Raw genomic sequence first — 20,193 nt, forward strand, 5'->3', positions numbered from 1 at the left:
TGTTTCTGCTTCTCAGTGTCTTTACGTTGCTGGCAAAGCCCCTAATGCTGGCTCAGAACAAAATTTAGATGTAACAAATAAATGACTTCCTCTGTACCTGGCACTCAGCTAGTTTCTCTTATACACATTTAAGCCCCCAAGCAACATTACCAATTTAGTATTGTTATTGTTGTTATTATTATCAGGGTTGTACAGATGGGAAAACAGAGGTTCAGAGAGGTTAAGTGACTTCTCCAAAGTCACACAGCTATTAAGTGGCAGAGCTGGTATTAAAATCCCAGGTTTGTTTAATTCAAAATGTAATGTCATGTGCATGCACTACAGCTGTTGTTCACCCTGAAGGTGGTGAAGTTGAAACATGGCTGCCCCCTTAGGTCCCTCCCTCTTACACACACACACCTCACTTCATCATCCTTTTTGCCCACCATCCTGAAACCATATCCAGGAGCCTAGTTGCCCTCATGCTTCCCCCAAGGGGTCTCCCCCATTATGCTTCCCTTACTTGTATTTGAGTATTTATTTCTCAGTAGGTGTTGGCAGACCGAGCATGGGGAGAAGGGAGCTGGCATCCATTGTGTTTCTCAGTTTTGCAGAGACTTTGCTCAGTAAACTGTTCTACTAAAGCCATCAACATTCGAGACTGATTCACTGTGTTCCCATTCTCAGGCTTTGCATTCTCACTGGGAACAATGGCTTTGGCCATGGAATGAAGCTTTCTAATGGCAACAGCCACTGAATGACAGAGGAGGCACTTCTGGGCTTTTCTCTTGCTCTCCAAATCCTCTCTGCCTATATTGAGCCTGGCCCTGACTGTAAGTTTTTTAGTTCATTAGTTGTCTCACCAAATCAGGTTCCAGGGAGCCCCAAGTGTCTCAGGATGAGAACCATTAGTAGATTTCTCCCAACCATTGTGAGGCCCAGTGTGCTGGGCTGGGCACAGAGAAGGTGTGCCTGGTGCCTGGATGCAACATGGCACCTGAGGCCAGCCCCGAGTGCTAGCAGCCCTTGGGGTTGCCCAGTCATTTCGGATCAGGAGAGCAAGTCGAAATAGGGTGAAGAGGAGGCAAGTTGGGAAGCCAAGAGTGTCAGGAGGAAAGGATTGCCAACTCCGCCATGCAGAAGAATGCACCCTGAGGGCTCTGGGATCCAGCCTGGCAGTGAACAGGAGCCTTCTTTTGTAGGGCTTCCATCCTGAAACAAACCCTGAGCTATCCAACCCAGACTTGTCCAGACTGGTTCAGTGCCATTGACACTTCCTTGTCTTTCACTGTGCCCTTCACACTCAAGATGATGATAGCGATAATGATAATAATAATAAGCAACACTTATCGAGTCCCTACTATATGGCAGGCACTAAGCTAAACACTTTATGTGGATTAACTCCCTCAATCCTCACAACAACTCCATAGGGTAGATACTATTTTCTTCCCATAATACAGATGAGGAAGTGGAGGCACACAGATTAAGTCACTTTCCACCACTTGTGTTAAAGGAAAGGTAGTTAATAGGATGGGATGTGATCCAGAATAGAGGTGGGCAGGGGCAGACTTGAGAAAAGATGAAGGACCTATCATCCTTCAGGGGAGAAAGGAACTCACGAAAAGCAGATGCAGATAACTTTGTTGGTGGGAGGGGCAGAGTGACAGAGTTCCCATCTGATGGCTACCACTTTCTCAGAATTACGAGTATGTATTCTCTTGCTTGAAAAGGGGTGACATGATCCCACTGCGATCTTGGGGAGAGTGCTGATGCTCTAGCCCCATTGTTTCCAATGCAGATGTTCCAGCAGACTCAAAAACTCACATGCGGATGCCAGTGGGGGAGCCTTTTATTTCTCCTTCAGAGTGACAGGAGAAATGTCATCATCATTGCCTTTAGGCAACACCAGGGGGTGCAGCAGCTTGTATGTAGCCTCTGGCTTCTTGGACTTTACTCGACCTCTGTTGGGAGGGTAGAGAAGCATGTACCTCCCTAAATGAGGCAGTTGAGATGTTGCTGATAATAGAACACAGAGTCCTTGCTTGTAGAATAATATTCAAAATTCACCCAAGAACTGATTTTCGTCCGTTGGCTCCACCTACCTTCCTGCCAGGGAAGAAACTGCTGTGTTCCTGGGCAAGGTGGCCTGGCAGGAGCTGTGAAACAGGGATAGCAGCCAGGGTGGTGACAGTGCCCTCAGCAGGTGGCAGTAGGTTGCAGAATGATGGGAGACCAGAAACAACCTGGTTGTCCAGAGGGCTGGTACGGGGATCAGGACCGCTGCATATGGTTCTGCAAGTTGTGCCCTGTGCAAGGGCCCCCCAGCAAGTTGGGACTGAAATCCAGCCCAAGCTCCAATAGCCAAGCTCTGCATCTGGGGGCCATTTACCCTAATCCTCCCCGAGGCAACCCTGCTCTCCAAATTGTGTGTCCAGCAGGAGGAGACACCTTTCTCAAATTTGTGCAACAGTTGGTTGGATGTGGTAGTGGCCAGCTCTGTCTCTTTCATCCCTCCCCTCCTTTCCTTTTTTCTCTTTTACTTAAAGAATATTTCAAAAAGTCAGAGGATAATGTAGCAAATGCTCATGTACCTTCCACCCAAAATGAACAAATGTTAACATTTGCATCATGTTTGCCTGAGATTTTTTTCTAGCGAGATGACACATTACAGATCCCACTCAAGTCCCTGTGCTGTCCTCTCAGTCCCATCCTTCATTGCCTTAACCATGATAACGTTACGTATCCAGGCCATGTTTATGTGTCCATATATGGTATGTAGTGTTAGTTTTTGTACTTTAAAATTTGTCATAAGTGATATTCTTTATGAAATAGCTCTCTAAAATTTGCTTTTTTCACTCAGCACTGTATTTTTGGTCTCTGTTCTTTTTACACATATAGATGTAGGTTGTTCATGGTAACTGCTACATGGTGTACCATTGTATGAATAATAAAATCTATTTCTCTAATCCCCGATGATAGAAACCTAGGTTGTTTCTATTTTTTACCACTGCGAACTACGCTGCAGTGAATGTTCTTGTGCATATTTCCCCACGCACATGTAGAAATTCAACTGTATGTACCTAGAAGTCAGATTGCTGGGTTGAGGGGTATGTCTAGATATTACAAACCTGCTCTCTAAGATGGCTGTGCCAATTTGCAGTTCCAGCAGTAATATATGAGAGAACCTCCTCCTCTAGGTCGACATCAGCATTTCCCACAGTGACTGCACATCCCAGATAATGTCATGCCGCAGGATCACCTCCTACCTGACCCACCTCTCTCTTGCTTCTCCCACGTCACTGCCGGGTCAATCTTAGTTAAGATTTCCTCCTCCACAATGAGTTCCTGATCCATTCCTCCAGCTGGAATTTAAGACCCTCCACAGGATGGGTCCAGGCAACCTTTCCAATATCATCTCCTACCACTTGCTTCCAGCAAAGTCTTCTAATTGCAGGCCTCCAACCATGCATCCCAATCTGTTATCTACACACCTTTGATCATGCTACTGTTCCCTACTCCTAACCACAGTGTTCATTTCCACCTATGAAAACCTCATTTATTCCTCAAAGCTTGCCTCAATGGCACCTTCTCTGGAAGCCATCCCAGATACCTCTAGGCAAAGCCCCCTCTTGGTTCCCACTGCACTTAATACAGTATTTATCCCAGCAGCTTGAAAAAAATCAGACATAAAGCCTCTTGACTCTTGCTTGGAAAGTAAGTTTGGCCAGCGTGGACTCATTTTCCCTTGTTGCTTAGAATTTCTTCAAGAAATTAAACAAATAACTGATTCACTTTGTTATAAAGCAGAAACTAACACACCATTGTAAAGCAAATATACTCCAATAAAGATGTTTTAAAAAAAAAAAAGAAATTAAACAAATATGAATCGCATGCCCACTACATCCGGGCCAGGTACTGACTGGTGGCTGAGCCCAACCGGGCCCCTGCCCTCCTGGGGCTCCCAGTGTGATGGGACAAGGAACAACATGCGTGCCTGTCATCCTCTGAGAAAGCTGGGCCCTCGGGCCTCTGAGGCATGCCTGACTGGATGCCCAGTTCCCAGTGTATGTCCCCAGTGCCTGGCGCCAAGGAGGGATGAGAGTGAGCTTGCTTGTGTGCAAGGTCAGGCACTGAAAGGCTTGGAGACTGGAGGGGAGAGAAGGAGTCCTCAGTTAGGTCACAGAGGTGCCAGGAGGCCTCCAAGCCAAGCATCCTGGGGGTTGTCTGGGAGGCCACACAACTTCTGGAACAAAGCTAGGAGTCTCGACTGAAGGAGGTGTGCTTGGAGGCGCAGGAGGGGATGGGGCAGGGACCTGACTACTCTCTGGTCCTCCCCACTCTGCCTCTCCACTCCACCTTCCCCTGTGTCCCTCTCCCATTCCTCCAGGGGCACAGGACACTCTCACCTGCCTCTCCAACTTGGGCTGGTGCCCTGGTGGTTTCCAAGCTTGACATTTTCCTGTGTGTGAGGAGTGAAAGCCCCCCTCCAGGTTGCAAATGGAAAAGGCATTTGGTGGCCTCCCTGGAACCACCCATCTCTCTGGGCTTTCCCTCCACGCTGCTCAGGCAGCAGAGCTGGGGACATGTCACTGCCTTGCCCCCCACAGCCCCTCTGCAGACACCCCATTCCCGGGTTGCTAACTGAAAAGGAGAATTTTCTCTCTTACTAACACCTGTTGAAGGTGCCGCTGTGGTCTGGCCCTCTTGGCCTCTGTAGGAGGCGGCTTGATTTCTACTTGCAAAAGGCAGCAGGGATCTGATGTGAACCTTTCCTGTGGGGAAACATTTCCTGCCATTGCCCAGTCCGATTGGCACTTTGTTTAAACAGCCATAACAATGTGTCCCAAATTGGGGAAGGGAAATGAAAAACAATACTCCTCCATGTTGGGAAGAACAAAATGGCCAGAATTGAATGTGAGCCCTGCCTCATTAGGAATTGAGTGCAGCGAACCGTGAATTCGGAACTGTTCTTTAGTCGGTCACTTCTCCCCGCCGACCCCAGGCTTCTGGGCCATTTCTTCGGAGTTGAGGGCCGCACCCTCTCTCACTAGATTCTTGCAAGAGCCTCCTGACTACTAGTTTGCCTGCCTTCATTCTCCCCCCATCCAATCTTCTCAATGCTCGAGATAGAGCCTTCAGTGACTCTTTATTACCTTTGGTACAATTTCCCAAAACTTGGAATCTCCTCCACTTTCATGAATTGAAATGCCTTCCAGAGGTACAGATGAACTTTTCCTTTTATTTGAATGCTTATGTATTTAGTTTTCTATACACTAGAGAAAAGTATAAGCAGCATATCAAATCCATGGTGTCATAGAGATATTATTGCTTAGGATGAGGCTGAAGTTCAGAACCACAGACTGGCAGAGCTGAAAAGGGCCTGAGAGATCATCTCGCCCACTCACATGTCTTTGCCTTCACTTCAATTCTCATGCTCTCCCTGACTACATCTGCCTCCTGAACTCCTACCCTACCTTCAAAGCCCATCTCAAAAGCTGCTTCTTTCACAAGTTGCATATTATCTTCCCCAAACTGGGAACTTTTTGTAATAAGCTTCTCATCTGGGGGTCCACTCCTTCACTCCCATCTCAGGCCCAGCACATAATAGGTGTCAAGCAATGTTTGTGGGAGAAATGAACAGTCTTACCATCTAGAGAAACACAGAATATGTCTGCTTCCCCTGGGTGAGTCCCTTGAAGGTGGCTTGGGGGAAGGGACTCCATCTAAGGACTTGGTCATCATGAAGAGAGCCTTACAGAATCTTCAGCAAGGCCTCACTGAGCACCTTCTCACTCTGGGTGCCGGGGATACAGCGTAGCCCTCTTTCCAAGGAGACTACGTAACCCGTTCTCTGCCATACTCCCCTCTGGACTCTGTATAGGAAGCAGAATTATCCTACTTGCACATGTCAATGACAAGTTCTAGTACCATTTGGTAGGTTGTTCTAAATTGGCTGCTTTTAGATGGGTTCAATAAGCTTTAGGAGACCCCCACTCCCACCTCCCCTGTGCAATAAGCAGGACATTTTCAAACTCTCTCTTCCCTGGGCCACTTTTGCAGTTGTCTGAGCCGATCCATGTTCTGAGATTCTTAATAGCTTCCCTTTCAGAGAATGACATGTTCTTCTGGTTCCACCCCCTAACCTTGTCTTAAATAGAGTTGATTTTTCCTGATTATAAAAGTAAAATGTTTTACTTATTGGCAAAGAAGTTATTACTTAAATCTCTTTACATAATATAGATATTAACCTTTTTTTGCCCTGCGCTGCAAGTATCTTTTTATTTCCCACTTTGCTACTTTGATTTTTGATTTATTGTGCTTTGGGCTGTGCTAACATTTTTTTTTTAAATGATGCTGCCAAATGTGTGGCCATTTTCTTTTGTGATTTTTATGCTTAGAAAGTCTTCCCTCTTCCCAGATCAGATGAATACTCATCTATATTCTCCTCTAGTGGTGAGGGGAACGTTCACCGACCTTGCCCCATTCTACTTCTTCTGGGCTTCCCTCTTCCAGCCTCCAAGCAGCCCCTCCCCCTGCGGTGAACACAACCTTTCTTCAATGGAGGCCAAAGCAATCAATTAGGCTGAGGCTTTAAATATGCTAATGAGGTCTATACCCCAGTCACTCTTTCAGCCCCTTTGACAAAGGACAGCGTGGTGTGGATCCCTCCCACCAACTTTCTATCTCCTGCTTCCTAACCTCCTTCTCAGTGGGGAGACGGAGGAAAAGAAAAGTGAGAACTAACTTCAAGTGTTGGAGGGCTACCTTGCTGTAACCCCATCTCCAGTGTATGCTTTTCACCTCTTCTCAGTAACTACATTTTCAATTAGGTTCAAATCTAGTGCTCCCCGTTAATGGACAGTCCCTGAGCATCTAAACACTCGGGCCTGAGTGAAGTCATGTGGCCAGCAGCCAGAGCTCCCCCAGCAACCGCCAGGCCAGGCTCCTGCATCTTCTCCGACACAGTTGCCATGGGAACTCGAGCTCTAAATTGCTTTGTGTGTTTGGAAGCTGAAGACCTCAGCTTTGACGCATGTAGCCCAGAAATCGATTGACCTTACATTAGGTTTTTGTTGTTTTCTTGAAGCATCTTCTGCTCGCGTCTTGCCCATCCCTCTTGAGGACTGCGTTGGAGAGAGACCCAAGCATTAGCTCAATTTTTGTAAAAACTGATTTATACCTTGACTTATTCCAAAAAGGATTTAAGGTGGCTTATGAAGATACACCCAGTACTTGGAAAGAGCCTAAATCAGATGTACGAGAGGAAGATGAGGCAAGGGGAAAACAAGGGTAACCAGTGAAGAAGTCCCTTCTTGATAAACATGAATCTCGAAATTTGGCTTTAAGCTTTCATGGCAGATAACAGAAAGGGGAGGCATGATCAGTTATAAGATTCACAGGTAAAAGCAAATCAATTGCTTAGTGAAAGCACAAGTGTTCCAAACCTTGAGACTAAAAAACAATCTGCTTTTTTTTTCTGGAAACTCTAACAAAAAGTTCTTATCTTTTTATTCCTGTCACCCAGCATGTAACTTGAACAAATGGAGACATATTCTAACCTCAGTAGATGGTCTTATTTCTTCCTTTTCCACCTTTGTTATTATCGTTGTTAAATAAGTAAAAAAAAAAAAAATGTAATGGGAAAAGAGTAGAAATGGCCTGAATAACCATGGAATACTATGCAGCCTTAAAAAATGAGGTGGCTCTTTGTGTTAAATGAAAACTGTAAGGTGCCAAAAATGTGTGTAATATGATGCTACCATCTAATTTCTTGTATATGCACAGAACATCTCTGGCAGGATATCCAAGAAACTGGGCTAGGGCTCAAGGAGACTCACTTTTCTCTGAATTCACTTTTGTACTCTCTTAATATTTATGCAGTGCATATGCATTAACTATTCAAAAAACATTCTAAAATGAGTAATACACATACACACAAGAGTGGTTAGAAGGTGGAGAAATGAGGAGAAATATAAATGTAGAAAATAAAACAATATTTACAGAATTTTTACCACTTAGATCTGACTACTGTTAATCTTTTATTTTTTGAAAGAGACTTTTTCCCACATAAGTCGGTACAACCTTTCTGCAGGGCACTTAGGCAGTATGTTTCAAAAGCCTTAAAATGTATATACCCTTTGGCCTGGCAATTCTACTTTTAGAAATGCATGCTAAGGAAATACAAAGATGTACATCAAAATGTTGGTTATGATGTGGAGAGAAAAGGAAAAAATTCTAAATGCCCTAAATAGGGGACTGGCTAAGTCAGTTATGGCGTGGCCCTACAGTGAGGTACTGTGAAGCTGTTGAAAATGAGGATGGAGATCTCTATTTATCAGCAGGTCTCCCGGACTGCATCCAGCCTCACCAGTATACACTCTCAACATCCTGTACCTTCTTCCTTCCTTGCAGTTATCATGGTTTAATTATATTTGTATTTATGTGCTCACTTAACACCCACCTCCCCCCACCTCACACACACACACACACACATACACCCCTAGGCTGGCAGGTCCATGAGGATAGGGACTATGCCTATTTTACTCCTTATGGTATCCCAAGTACTTTGCAATCTTCTTGGCACGTAACAGACATTCAATAAATATTTGTTAACTAATTGACTGACTAAGTAAATGAATGAAAAATCAAGGCAGTTTTCCTCCCATCTATCTCAGAGGTTCCTCAGTCTCCAGCTGGGCCTTCAATGCTGCCTGGACATACTTTTATTTCTCTCTAGTCTCTATGGCAGCTGCTTCACATCTTCCATGGCTCTTGTTATTTTATTTTATTTTGTTTTGTTTTATTTATTTTATTTTATTTTTTATTTGGCTGCGTCGGGTCTTAGTTGCGGCACACGGGGAATCCTTGTTGCAGCATGTAGGATCTTTCGTTGCAGCATGTGGGATCTTTCATTGCGGCACGTGGGGTCTCTAGTTGTGGCGCATGGGCTTAGTTGCCCCACGGCATGTGGGATCTTAGTTCCCCGACCAGGGATCGAACCCGTGTCCCCTGCATTGGAAGGCGGATTCTTAACCACTGGACCACCAGGAAAGTCCCTTCCCTGGCTCTTCAAGCTCCAACTACATACCATCTCCTAGCAATGATCTTATCTCCTACTTCCCAGAGAAAATAGGAGCCAGCAAGTGGAAGCTCCTTCCATGCCCTCCCCTATCTTATTCTGGCCTTATTCTGTGAACTTTAGAAACCAGGAGGCCAGTGGTAACCCAAGCTAGTGCATGTTGGGTAGATTGATAGAAGGCAAAATGCAGATATCCAATCCACTTCTTTCTCGGGACCTCTCTCCAGCAATCCCCCCTGCTTTTCACCATCAGAGCTCTTAAAAGAGTAGACTGTTTTCTGCCTCCCATTCGTTCTGTCCTTATTTGCACTCAAGGGCACAGTTAAATATATTGCTCTGCATACTATTACCTATCCATGCAAGGTCCTTTAAATTTTTGTGCAGTCTTATTTTATTTTTTCCTTTCACCTCTAATCGCCACTCCCATCCCCTCTCTAGTTGGTTGGTATGTGTTCTTGGAAATACACGCATACCTCGTAGATGTTGTGGGTCCAGTTCCAGACCACTGCAATCAAGCGAATATCGCTATGAAGCGAGTCACACAAATTTTTTTTCAGTTTCCCAGTGCATACAAAAGCTGTTTACACTATACTGTAGTCTATTAAGTGTGCAAAAGCATTGTGTCTAAAAACAAGATGTACATACCTTAATTTAAAAATACTTTATGACTTAAAAATGCTAACCATTATCTGACAATGCAGGGTTGCCACAAACCTTCAGTTTGTAAAAAAAAAACACGCCATCTGCGAAGCACAATAAAGAGAAGTGCAATAAAATGAGGTATACCTGTATGGATGTCTTTGAAAAATAGTGTTTTATGTATATATGTGCTTTTAATTTACATAAGTGGTGTTGATCCATAGATCATATTCTTTTTTCCCTCAACACTCAGTTTTTGAAGTCTCCCTATGCTGCTATGTGCGCATCTAGTTTATTACATCTGTCACATTTTACTTCTCTGTTCCTCTAAGATTGGACGTCTTGGTCCTGCCAACCTGTTATGACCACAAATAGTACTGCAATAAACCTTTCTTAAGTTGCCCCCATGGACCTGGGCAAGAATTTCTCTAAACCAGCAGTTCTTAAAGTGTGGTCCACAGACCCCTAGGAGTTACCAGGGCCCTTTCAGGAGGTGTGCAAGATCAGAGCTATTTTCAAGATAATATTGTACTAAGATGTTATTTGCCTTTTTCACGAGGCTGACGTTTGCACCAAAGGCAAAACTGTTGGCACCTTAGTGTGAATCAAGGCAGTGGCACCAAACTGTACTAGTGGTCATTGAATACTTCACCACCACACACTCTCAGTTTTTTTTTTTTAAAGTCTGTCTTACTGAAGAATGGCTTTGATAAAGCAGTAAAAATTGTTAATTTGATTAAATCTTGACCCTTGAGTTCAGATCTTTTTCTTTTTTTTTAATTTTATTTATTTATTTATTTTTGGCTGTGTTGGGTCTTCGTTTCTGTGCGAGGGCTTTCTCTAGTTGCGGCAAGCGGGGGCCACTCTTCATTGCGGTGTGCGGGCCTCTCACTATCGCGGCCTCTTCTTGTTGCGGAGCACGGGCTCCAGACGCGCAGGCTCAGTAGTTGTGGCTCACGGGCCTAGTCGCTCCGCGGCATGCGGGATCCTCCCAGACCAGGGCTCGAACCCGTGTCCCCTGCATTGGCAGGCAGACTCTCAACCACTGAGCCACCAGGGAAGCCCGTGTTCAGATCTTTTTAATATTCTGTGTGACAGAACAGGAAGAACACACAGAGCACTTGTGCTGATGCTGAAGGACGATGTTTCTCTCAAGGAAAAGCACTTGTGCAATTGTTTGAGGTGTGAGCTCAACAGGCCTCTTTTTTCATGGAACATCATTTTTACTTGAAAGGACGACTGACAGACAAACTATGGTTATTCAGACTTGGGTACTTGGCAGACATTTTCTCAAAAATGAATGGAGTGAGCCTGTCACTTCAAGGAAAACAGGTGACAGTGCCTGTTACCAAAGATAAAATTTGAACTTTCAAGTGAAAATCAGAATTTTGGAAAATTTGTTTCTGCCACCACGGGCTTGACAGCTTCTCAATACTTAAAGGCTTTCTCTTCCTGCCCCTTAATTCTTCATGACCTGTTGGGATTATCAAGTCCCTCTTCCAGAAAATCCTCATGTCAAGGGTGCCAGCTGCCTGCCTGGATTGCTAAGGCCCTATGCACGCGAGCCCGTGTCATCTTTGTCTGCCCAGTTGCAGGAGGGCATTGGTCTGCACTGCAGGGGTTTCCCTAAAAGTTGGACTAGTGCAGAGCCAGGGAGAGACACAAAAAGTCAGGACACAAAACGTAAACGTCAGTGCTCCCTTCTCTTCCCATTCTCCCCACTCAAACTGGACCGGCTCATCTATCTTTGGCTTCATATACCCCTGGGAGGTAGTGACTGCTCCATATACCCCTGACCTCCTCCGAGCTCCACCGCCTCCCGGACAGCTGCGCCCAGAGGCACTGCGCATGCCCAGTGGCCAAGCTGAGCTCTCTCCCCCTTCCCTGCACCTGCCCCTCTTTCAGAGCCACCTAACTTGGAGAATGGCACCACCCATTCTATTCCCATGTCACTGCGGCTGTCTGTTCTTCTCTCCACCCCACCGCCAGGAGAGAGCCAGGGAAAAGGGTCAGGTCATGACAACCTGGGGTGCTGTGTTTTAGGGAAGTTAGGCAAATCTGCCAACCAGAAGTATTTCCCCAAGACACAGGCTTTGGACCCTGGTAACCTGGAAGTGAGCTCAGGGATCTTCATCAACATACACAAAACCGACTCGCGCCTCTCCGCCCCCTGCCTCTGGGAGATACCCCCACGGGGCTTGGGCCTCTCAGTTGAGGCAGCCCTTGAGCTGATTCAGGCACCCAGCTGCCTGTTGCCATGGCAACATTCCAGCGTGCTTTGCATAGTGACAGGGATGCTAGGCTTTGCTAACAAAGTGCTCTGTAAAGGACTTCATGTCTTTGGCAGGAACAATTCCGCCTTCTTTTTCACACGGATAACTTTGGGGGCCTTGAGGGATTTGGCAAGTCACTTCCCCTGGCTTGGCCTGCGCCCCTGGGCTTTCCTTGAAGGCACAAATTGGCAGCTTTTTATTTTTCTCTTTCCAAATACACCATCACCACCCTCCTTCTGTCCACTCCCCCCCCCCCAAAAGAAAGAGTGGGTTTTCCCTTACTTTGAGCTCTGGTGAACTCAGCATGTTTAAGAAAATGGGACAAATGGACTGTTTTAATCACTTATATAACCTTGGCTGAGTGCTGGGTCAAATAGTCTTCAATCCCCTTTTCTTCGTTCAGGATGCCCAGTAATTTTCAGGATTGAATCAGGAAGACCCTGTATTGTCTTGGTGAATGAGTCCCTGGAGCAAGAAACATAATTAGAATTCTGAGTAGGATGGAAATGTAACCAGGCAGACCTGGGTGAATCCTGCTTTTATCACTTACAAGCCGTGTGATCTTGGACAAGTTAACTTCTCTTGGCCTCAGTTCCCTCATATGTGCAGTGGGGATGATAATACTGGCCTTTCAAGGGCATTATTGTAAGGTTGTCACAAGGTTTAAATATATCTTATGCTTGCCTGCTTCTCGCTGTTTCCATTGCCCTGATCCTGGTCCATCGTCTCTTGCCTGGACCAGTATGGTAGCCTCCTCGCTTCCCCATTTCTACTCGAGCCCCCTTTCAGTCCATAGTCCACATAGCAGACATGGTGGGCTTTTAAATTTTTAAATCAGATCTTGTCACACCCTTGTTTAAAACTCTAACGGTTTCCCATTGTACTTAAAATAAAATCCACAGCTCTCCCCACCACCTCCTCCACCCTAGATGTGCTGGCCTCCTTTCCATTTCTCAAAAACATTAAGATCCTTTTCACCTCATGGACTTGGCACTTTCTGTTTCCTCTGCTGGCTCCTGGTCATCCTCATTTCTTAGCTCAGAGGGACCTTCCCTGATGACTTATCCAAACTAGCTCCCCACCCCACCCCCATCACTCACCGTCATATTGCCATGTTGATTTCTTCATAGCACTTTTCACAAGCTAGCCCTACCTTGGTTATTTGTGTCTTTGATTATTGTCTGTCTCTGACCGGATTGTAAACTCCTTGTGTGTGTCCTGTCCATCTCTCTGTCCCCCAGTGCCCAGCACAGGGCCTAGGTATAATAGGCTCAATGAAATCTATTGAATGAATGAATGACTAAGGCATGCAGAGCACTGAGAACAAAGCCTGAAAGATAGTAGAGCACACACATGCTTATCCCCTCCTTTTGCCTTCTTCCGTCACCTGGCTGTAAGGCAGATGGTGGTTCACTAGACCTGTGGCTTCCAGAGTGGGTGCATAATCCATCGGCGTGCAGGAAGAGAATATTAACATTCCTATTAACATTCATTTTAATCACACCTGAATTTCCATATTTGTCTATGTTTTATAATTTATAAGATCGATTAGCACAGTATTACGTGAATATCATTTATACGTCAATATACAGATGTTGGGGTATGGGCTCAAGAGGACTGGGAGACCACTGCTGGTGGGAAGCACACTGGCAAGCTGTTGGCAGCCTGTGGACCACAGATAGGTTGGGCTGGGCTAGCATAGAGGTTTCCCAGATTGGAGGTTGAATGCTTAGGGGCCAGAGTCAGGGATGGGCAGCATGCACACTCCAGCTCTCCACACCCCCTATTGCTTCCCCCAGCATACTTCACACATTTCTCTGCCCTTCCCGGCCTCGTGCATTTCCAACCCCAGCTAGGGTTTCCCTTGCAAGTCTCTAGAGACCCTCCTACTCTGGAACTTGATGCTGGTCTATCCCCAGGAGCAAGTATATTGGAAAAACCGAGGCCTGGGAGCCCCCTGAGGGCAGCAGCTGGGACCTCTCAATCTTGCATCCCCTATGACCAGAACGTTGCCTAGAACAGAATGAGTGCTCAGATGATTCAAGAACGCATCCGTTGACAAATTTCAGTGCATAGGACAACACCTTTCTGAATGTCTGAGCTGACAGGACCCTCAGGGAGCAATTAGGTCCATATATTTCACTGCCCAAGTGGGAACTAAATGGGGTGCAGAGAGGCCCAGAACCCACCCAAGGTTATGAAGCATCCAGCCAACACTCTGTCCCCTGTGCCGGCCTCTTTGCTCAGCCTCTGGGATGTATGCTCGTTTATGATCCAGGCTGGTTCCACCCCCTTGGCCTGCAACCCATCAGCACCAGCTCTCAGAAGGTGCCCTGGCTTTCTTACTGGGACAGGGAACAAAGAAGAAAACATGCCCCAAATCACAAATCCACAGCCTCCTGCTTTCCCTAAACCTACTTTCTATACAGCCCTGCCCTCCCTTCCTTGGATGTTAATGGCATCACCACCTTTCTAGTCACTTGGGCCCCAAATACAAAGTGTTCAGCTCCTCTTGAGCAAGGGCCTGTTTTTAAAAATGTGTCAGCTGCTTTTTCCAAAAATAAATTTTATGGGTAATTAACATACACACCAAAAAATGCACATATCAAAAGTACACATCAAAAAGTGCTCACATTGATGAATGATGACAAAGTGAACACAACAATGTACCCACTACCCAGGTCAAGAAGTTGAGCCTGACCAGGACTAAAGAAGCCCTCCTCAAAGCAGTTTTTGGCCATCACTGCAGATCTTCTCACAGCAGCCCTGGGAGGAAGGTGTAAGTAATTCAATATACTTTAAAGATACTGAATTATTTTTCTTTAAACCAACTCACTTAATTCAGTCTTGAGTACTCAGGAAATTCCACATTTTCTGCACTAGAGTTTTCCTCTGAATATTATTAGAATTTAATATGCATTAGAATGAATACATGACTATTAAACTTTAAAAAGATCCTTCACATATACTGAAAATTCCCTCTCTCGTACCATTCCCTCACTAGCATTTGCCACAGCAAAATGTATACCACACTTTGGGGAACATTGTATCGTAACATTGTAAACACAAGGAAGAGGCAGTTTACATTTGGGAAGATCAGGAAAGGCTTGAAGCAGGACGAGGAGGCATGTGCTATGGGCCTGACATTTGTGAAGAGGATATGTTTTCTTAACCACTTTATTGAGGTATGATTGACATACAAAAACTGTACATAGTTAATGTATACAACTTGATGAGTTTGGGGAAAAAAATTTTAATAAAAAATAAATAAAGAGGATATGGCCACGCGGAGGTGAGTTTGCTTCTGGCTGCAAGGCTGAAAGTAAGCTTCATGGAGGAGGAAGCTGGGTCTTGAGAGATGAGTATGACTTTTCACAAGCAGAGTTGGAAGTGGAAGGAAAAGCATTACCGGCAGAAGAAGTAGAAAACACACAGCTCTTATTTGGGGCTGGAAGAGAAGTTAGTGCTTCAGGCTTGAGGGGCTGTGACTGATGTGCAGTGGGAAAGTGTCCCCGGGATGGGGCACTGAGTGAACTGCCAGGGGCCAGCTTCTCGTCACGGCTATGGCTTGCCAGAGCCAGAGTTGGAGCCGGGTATTGGAATCCACTTCTCCTTGCGGAACTTGCACCTGGAGGTTTGCCCACAGCAGGATAGTGTTTGTGAGGGTCGTGGCAGCCAGGCCAGAGGAGGGAAGGACCGGGTTTGGAGTTGGTCTAACTGGGCTTTTAGTTCTGACCATGCCACTTAGCAGCTCCGCCTCCCTCCCCAATCTCCACTTCCTCATCTGCAGAACCGGGCCTAATAATGCACAAGTCACAGCGGGGTTGTGAGGAGTGAGTGAGAGCATGACTGAAGCCATATACTGGCTCTAGTCCCAGCTCCTGGGCTCCCGGGGACAGTCTGGAGATAGTACTGCCCCGTCCACTCTTCCCCCAGCCCCGAGTACAGCTGGATGTGGCTGATGAGGTGGCACCAATGAGCCTTAAACGCTTTCACTTTGGGGAAATGGACCCCAGACTTGCTTATTTCAAGCCTCAGACTTCTCTGTCACCTCTCCTGGTGTCTCTAAGACTCCAAGTCGGGTGAGGACCTGGCCCTCCCTCCATAGACACGGCTGCTCCTGGCCTGGCTTGGCTTATGTGTGTGCTGGAAAGAAGCCCTTTCGCCTCTAAAACTCCACATGAAAATACCATAACGGGTCTAACCCCTTCCTAAAGCCACTGCATCCCACCCCCAGCACACTACTTGGCACAATGGGTAGCTGATCTTCCTGGCACCATTCTACGAGCAGTGATCTCATATCAGTGGACCCATCAGAACAGCTGCCACTAGCACCACACACAGCCTGGAGATCCACCCTGATAAGTAGGAAGGGATGAGAACATTTTCAGAAGACTCTTGGGTTGGTAGGGACACGAGGACCAAACATGTGGAGCTTTTGGAGGGATTGTCAGGGAGCAAAGAAGATGTGGAGGAAGAGGAGGAAGGAAGGTCTGCATGGTCAGGGTAACTTGGTCTGTGCTGATTCACTGGCAAACACTGAGACATCCTCTGTGCCAGGCCCTGTGCAGGGCATACTCAAAGATGCAAATTCCAACTCATCCCTCAAGGAACTCACAAGCTGCCTGGGCAGAGAAGGTTCATGAGCACATGCAAGATTTCTAACAATTTCAGGACATCTATGTTTAGGGACAAGTGAGTGGCTCATACAGCCGGGGCTGAAGGTACTGAGGAGGGATTGAGCCCTGTAGACTGAGTGTGGGTGGGGAGAGGGCTTTCATGGGATGGTGGGGATTGAGCTGAAGCTTGAGGGGCTGTAGTATTTGGGAACAGTAAGGAAAGACAGAGAGAAAGGGATGAGAAGCACTTTTTAGTAAGCACCTACTAGGTGCCTGATGCCCGTTAGCTAACAGAAATCTCTCAATAGCCTGCAAGTTAGATGTTTTCCTCCTCCATTATACAGATACGGGAAATCGAGGGCAGGGAGGTTAAGTAACTTTGCAAGATCACACAGGTAGAAATGGCAGAGTGGGGATATGAATCCAGATTTCTCTGACTACAAAACCTTTCCCGGGTTGCTGCACCATGGAGTGATAAATCACAAGGACAAGGTAAAGAATATAACGAGTAGCCCACAGGTTGCATGGGCAGAGGGGTTTGTTTCAGGGAACAAAGAGAGAGAAGTTGAAGAGGTCAGCTGGGCGGGTTCTGAGTGTTGGCTAGAGAGCATGGACTTGACACTTTAGACAACAGATCACTGGAAGGCTCCAAGCAATGGACTGATATGATTTGGTTTATGTTTGTAAAAGCTCATTCTGGCTGTTGTGTGCAGAATAGATTAGAAGATGCAGGGATGGAAGCAGGGAACCCAGTGAAGAGGATGTTCACTGCAGTGTTCTGGGGGAGAGGGATAATGGTGGCTGGGGCCAGGGTGAGAGAAGTGGAGGTGACACTGAGAAGTGCTTGGATATGAGACAGTTCCAAGGAATAGCTTACAGGATTCAGTAAATGGATCGGGGAAGAAGAGGAAAGTGGTAAACATGTCTAAAGGCATTTCCCATCCCCGTTAGATGATAAAGAGGGATATGGTGGAGAAGGTGCTGAATTTGGAGATAGCCAGACAGGGGTTCAAATACTGGCTGCCCCGTGTACTAGTTGGGTTCATTTAGTCAAGAAGGAGCATGTGACTCCCAGTGGCAAACAGAGCAGGGAGACCCAATGATAAAAGATGCTGAAGCATCCTGGATGTGGCCATGGGGACATTGGTGACTGGGTGAGGGATGAGAAAGGGCCAGGGCTGCAGAGGGGAGGAGGTGAGGACATGGGACACGGGCTGTAGACTCCCCTTATGAGAAGCTCAGACAAGGAAAGGAGGGAGAGAAATGATAAGGTCAAGGGACACAAGGAGAAAGGAGGGGTTCTGTGTCTGTTGTTCTGTTCTGTTGGCTTTTCTCCTCTGGGGGCAACTTGAGCAGGTGTATAGGCCCAGTGGAAGAGGCCAATGGAGACCTCAGTCAAGCTCCCTCCCCTCACTTAGCCTCCGTTTAGGTATCTGTAAAGTGGGTTGAACTGATATCTACCTGACAGGGCTATTGTGAGGAGATCTGCAATGATGGTTTAAAAACTGCTTGGAGGAGGGCTTTTGCAGTCCCGGTCAGGCTCAGCTTGTTGACCTGGGTAGTGAGTACACAAGTGTGCTCAGTTTATCATTCACTCATTCCTCAGCAGCCCCCTCCATCCCCTTAGTCCCCAAACACTTCCAAAACATGCCTGTTCCTATTCAAGCTTCCTCACCTGGCCCCTGGGAATATCATCTGGTGGCCCAAGTGCACAGCCCAGTTGAGTTCGATTCTGCTTTGACTCTCAGGGTGTTCCTGTGCATTTTAGGACTATCTCAAGACATCAGGGTTCTGTCTCTTCCAGCCTCTCTAAGCTTTTTTCAGTCCATGTTTACAACCTTGGACCTACCAAGACTCACATCTGGGACGCACCACAAGTGGACAAGAGGGCAGGGACCAAACTGTCCCCAAACCTCACCTTCAAGGTTTTTCCTATGTTCATAAATCTTTAAGGTTTTTCTCATAAATCTACTTTCCCAAGATGCTTCACCCTTGGTCCTTCACACTTGCTCTGGGACCTCTATTTCCCAAGACCTCTTTTCTGACCTCCAGTAGGTCCCCTTGGAGGCCTCCTGACACATTCAACAGTGAGCTGCAAAGCCCAAGCAAGGATCACACCATCCTGTGACTTCTCAGTATAATTATCTATCTCCCCAGCCCCGAAGTCAGTGTCTGCCTCCCTCTGTAGCCTTGTTCTGGCACAGAGGTGGAGCTGAAGGGATGTGTGTGGAATTATTGAAGAAACCTGAACAGACCCTTGACATCTGGGGGCCTGGCAGGAGATGTTCCTAGCACAGGTACTATTCCAAATATTTAACAGTCTACCCTTTCCCTTTCTGGGTCTGGCCAATTCTTCTTCATCCTTCTCGACCCACTCCAAGAGTTACCTCCTCTGGGAAGGTATCTCCAACCTTTCCAGACCAAAGAAGTTTCTCTTTGGTGTTCCCCCAGCATGTGATCCTTTCCCTGGTATAGCAGTGATCACACTGTACTGTCATGGTCTGTGGATATGTCAGTCACCCCTCCTAGATGGTGACTTACACCACTGTGTCCCCAACACTTAGCACAAGGCCTGCCTGGCTAGAGCAGATCCCTGGGAACTGTTGAAAGAATGACTAAATGACTGAATGGGAGAGTGAGTGGGTGGATGGATGGATGGATGGACGGACAGATGGATCCCACTTTAGACCTCTTGCCCCAAAGTCAGAAAGCTCTGCTTTCTGGGTGGCACAGAGCCCCAAGTCTGCCAGGCTGAGGCTGTAGTTGGACCTGCATCCACAGTGCTCTGTGGCCATGATTGTGACAGACAGGCTCCCTGTCTCTGTGAGCATGAGTCTGATGACATCAGCGTTGGGCAGTACGACAACTCTGCTAAGTAAGTGAAGTCACTCAAGGCTGTCTGGCTCTGGCAGAGTTGATTCCAGGAGTCATGGCCCTTCCTCGCTGCCAGGCTATTGGGGCTGGAATGAGCTGCTGAGCCAGCACAACCTGTCCCATGTCATTTATCCCACAGGGCTGCAACACTTGCAGTGAGCAGCTTCGTGTGTGTGTGTGTGTGTGTGTGTGTGTGTGTGTGTGTGTGAGAGAGAGAGAGAGAGAGAGAGAGAGAGAGAGAGAGGGAGAGAGGGAAAGAGAGGGAGAGGATTTACAGTGGGACTCATGGAAGGAACCTCCTCATTGGCTGCCAAGGGTCCCGGCTCCAGTCTGTGAATCTCTGGGCTGCCAGCGCTACCCTCCCCTGGGAAGGGAAGGCAAGGCAGGCGAAGGAGGGGAGAGTGGAGTGAGACTTCAGGTGTGTCTGACAAGGAGGCAGGTACACCTAGTGGCCACACTGGGCATGCGAGAGGCATCTGGCTGTGTTCGTTTCCAGTCTGCAGCCTGGCAGCCTCGTGCTCTGCCCAGATTTCCTCAGCCAAGACTGGACCCCGGAGTCCATTGGCAGCTGTCACTTACAGAACTGGATCCGTCCCCCAGCGGAGCAGGGAGCTGTGTCACTTAGAATTCCTGGGTAGCACATTCCTTCACTGGTCCCTGTCACACTCCCAGATTAGGCTCTGTTATTGGCCCCTCGCTCCTGCAAGCTTCTGCAGACAGAGCCGCAAGC

General features: G+C 46.9%; 1 protein-coding gene across 5 annotated transcripts in view; it reads left to right on the plus strand.

Moving 5' to 3' along the window:
* NHSL2 (NHS like 2) overlaps positions 1–20,193 on the plus strand; it is a 283,564-nt gene that overhangs the window by 172,349 nt on the left and 91,022 nt on the right. Inside the window, exon 1 of one of the 5 annotated variants that reach the window (XM_082377043.1) lies at positions 14,685–14,749. The exons of the other annotated variants lie outside the window; for them this stretch is intronic. The gene's annotated coding sequence lies outside the window, so the exon portion shown is untranslated. Of the gene's footprint in view, positions 1–14,684; positions 14,750–20,193 lie in introns of those variants that run through there. 5 annotated transcript variants of the gene reach the window in all.

This window comes from Balaenoptera borealis, assembly GCF_965194805.1.
Source record: "Balaenoptera borealis genome assembly, chromosome: X".
Lineage (NCBI taxonomy): Eukaryota > Metazoa > Chordata > Mammalia > Artiodactyla > Balaenopteridae > Balaenoptera > Balaenoptera borealis.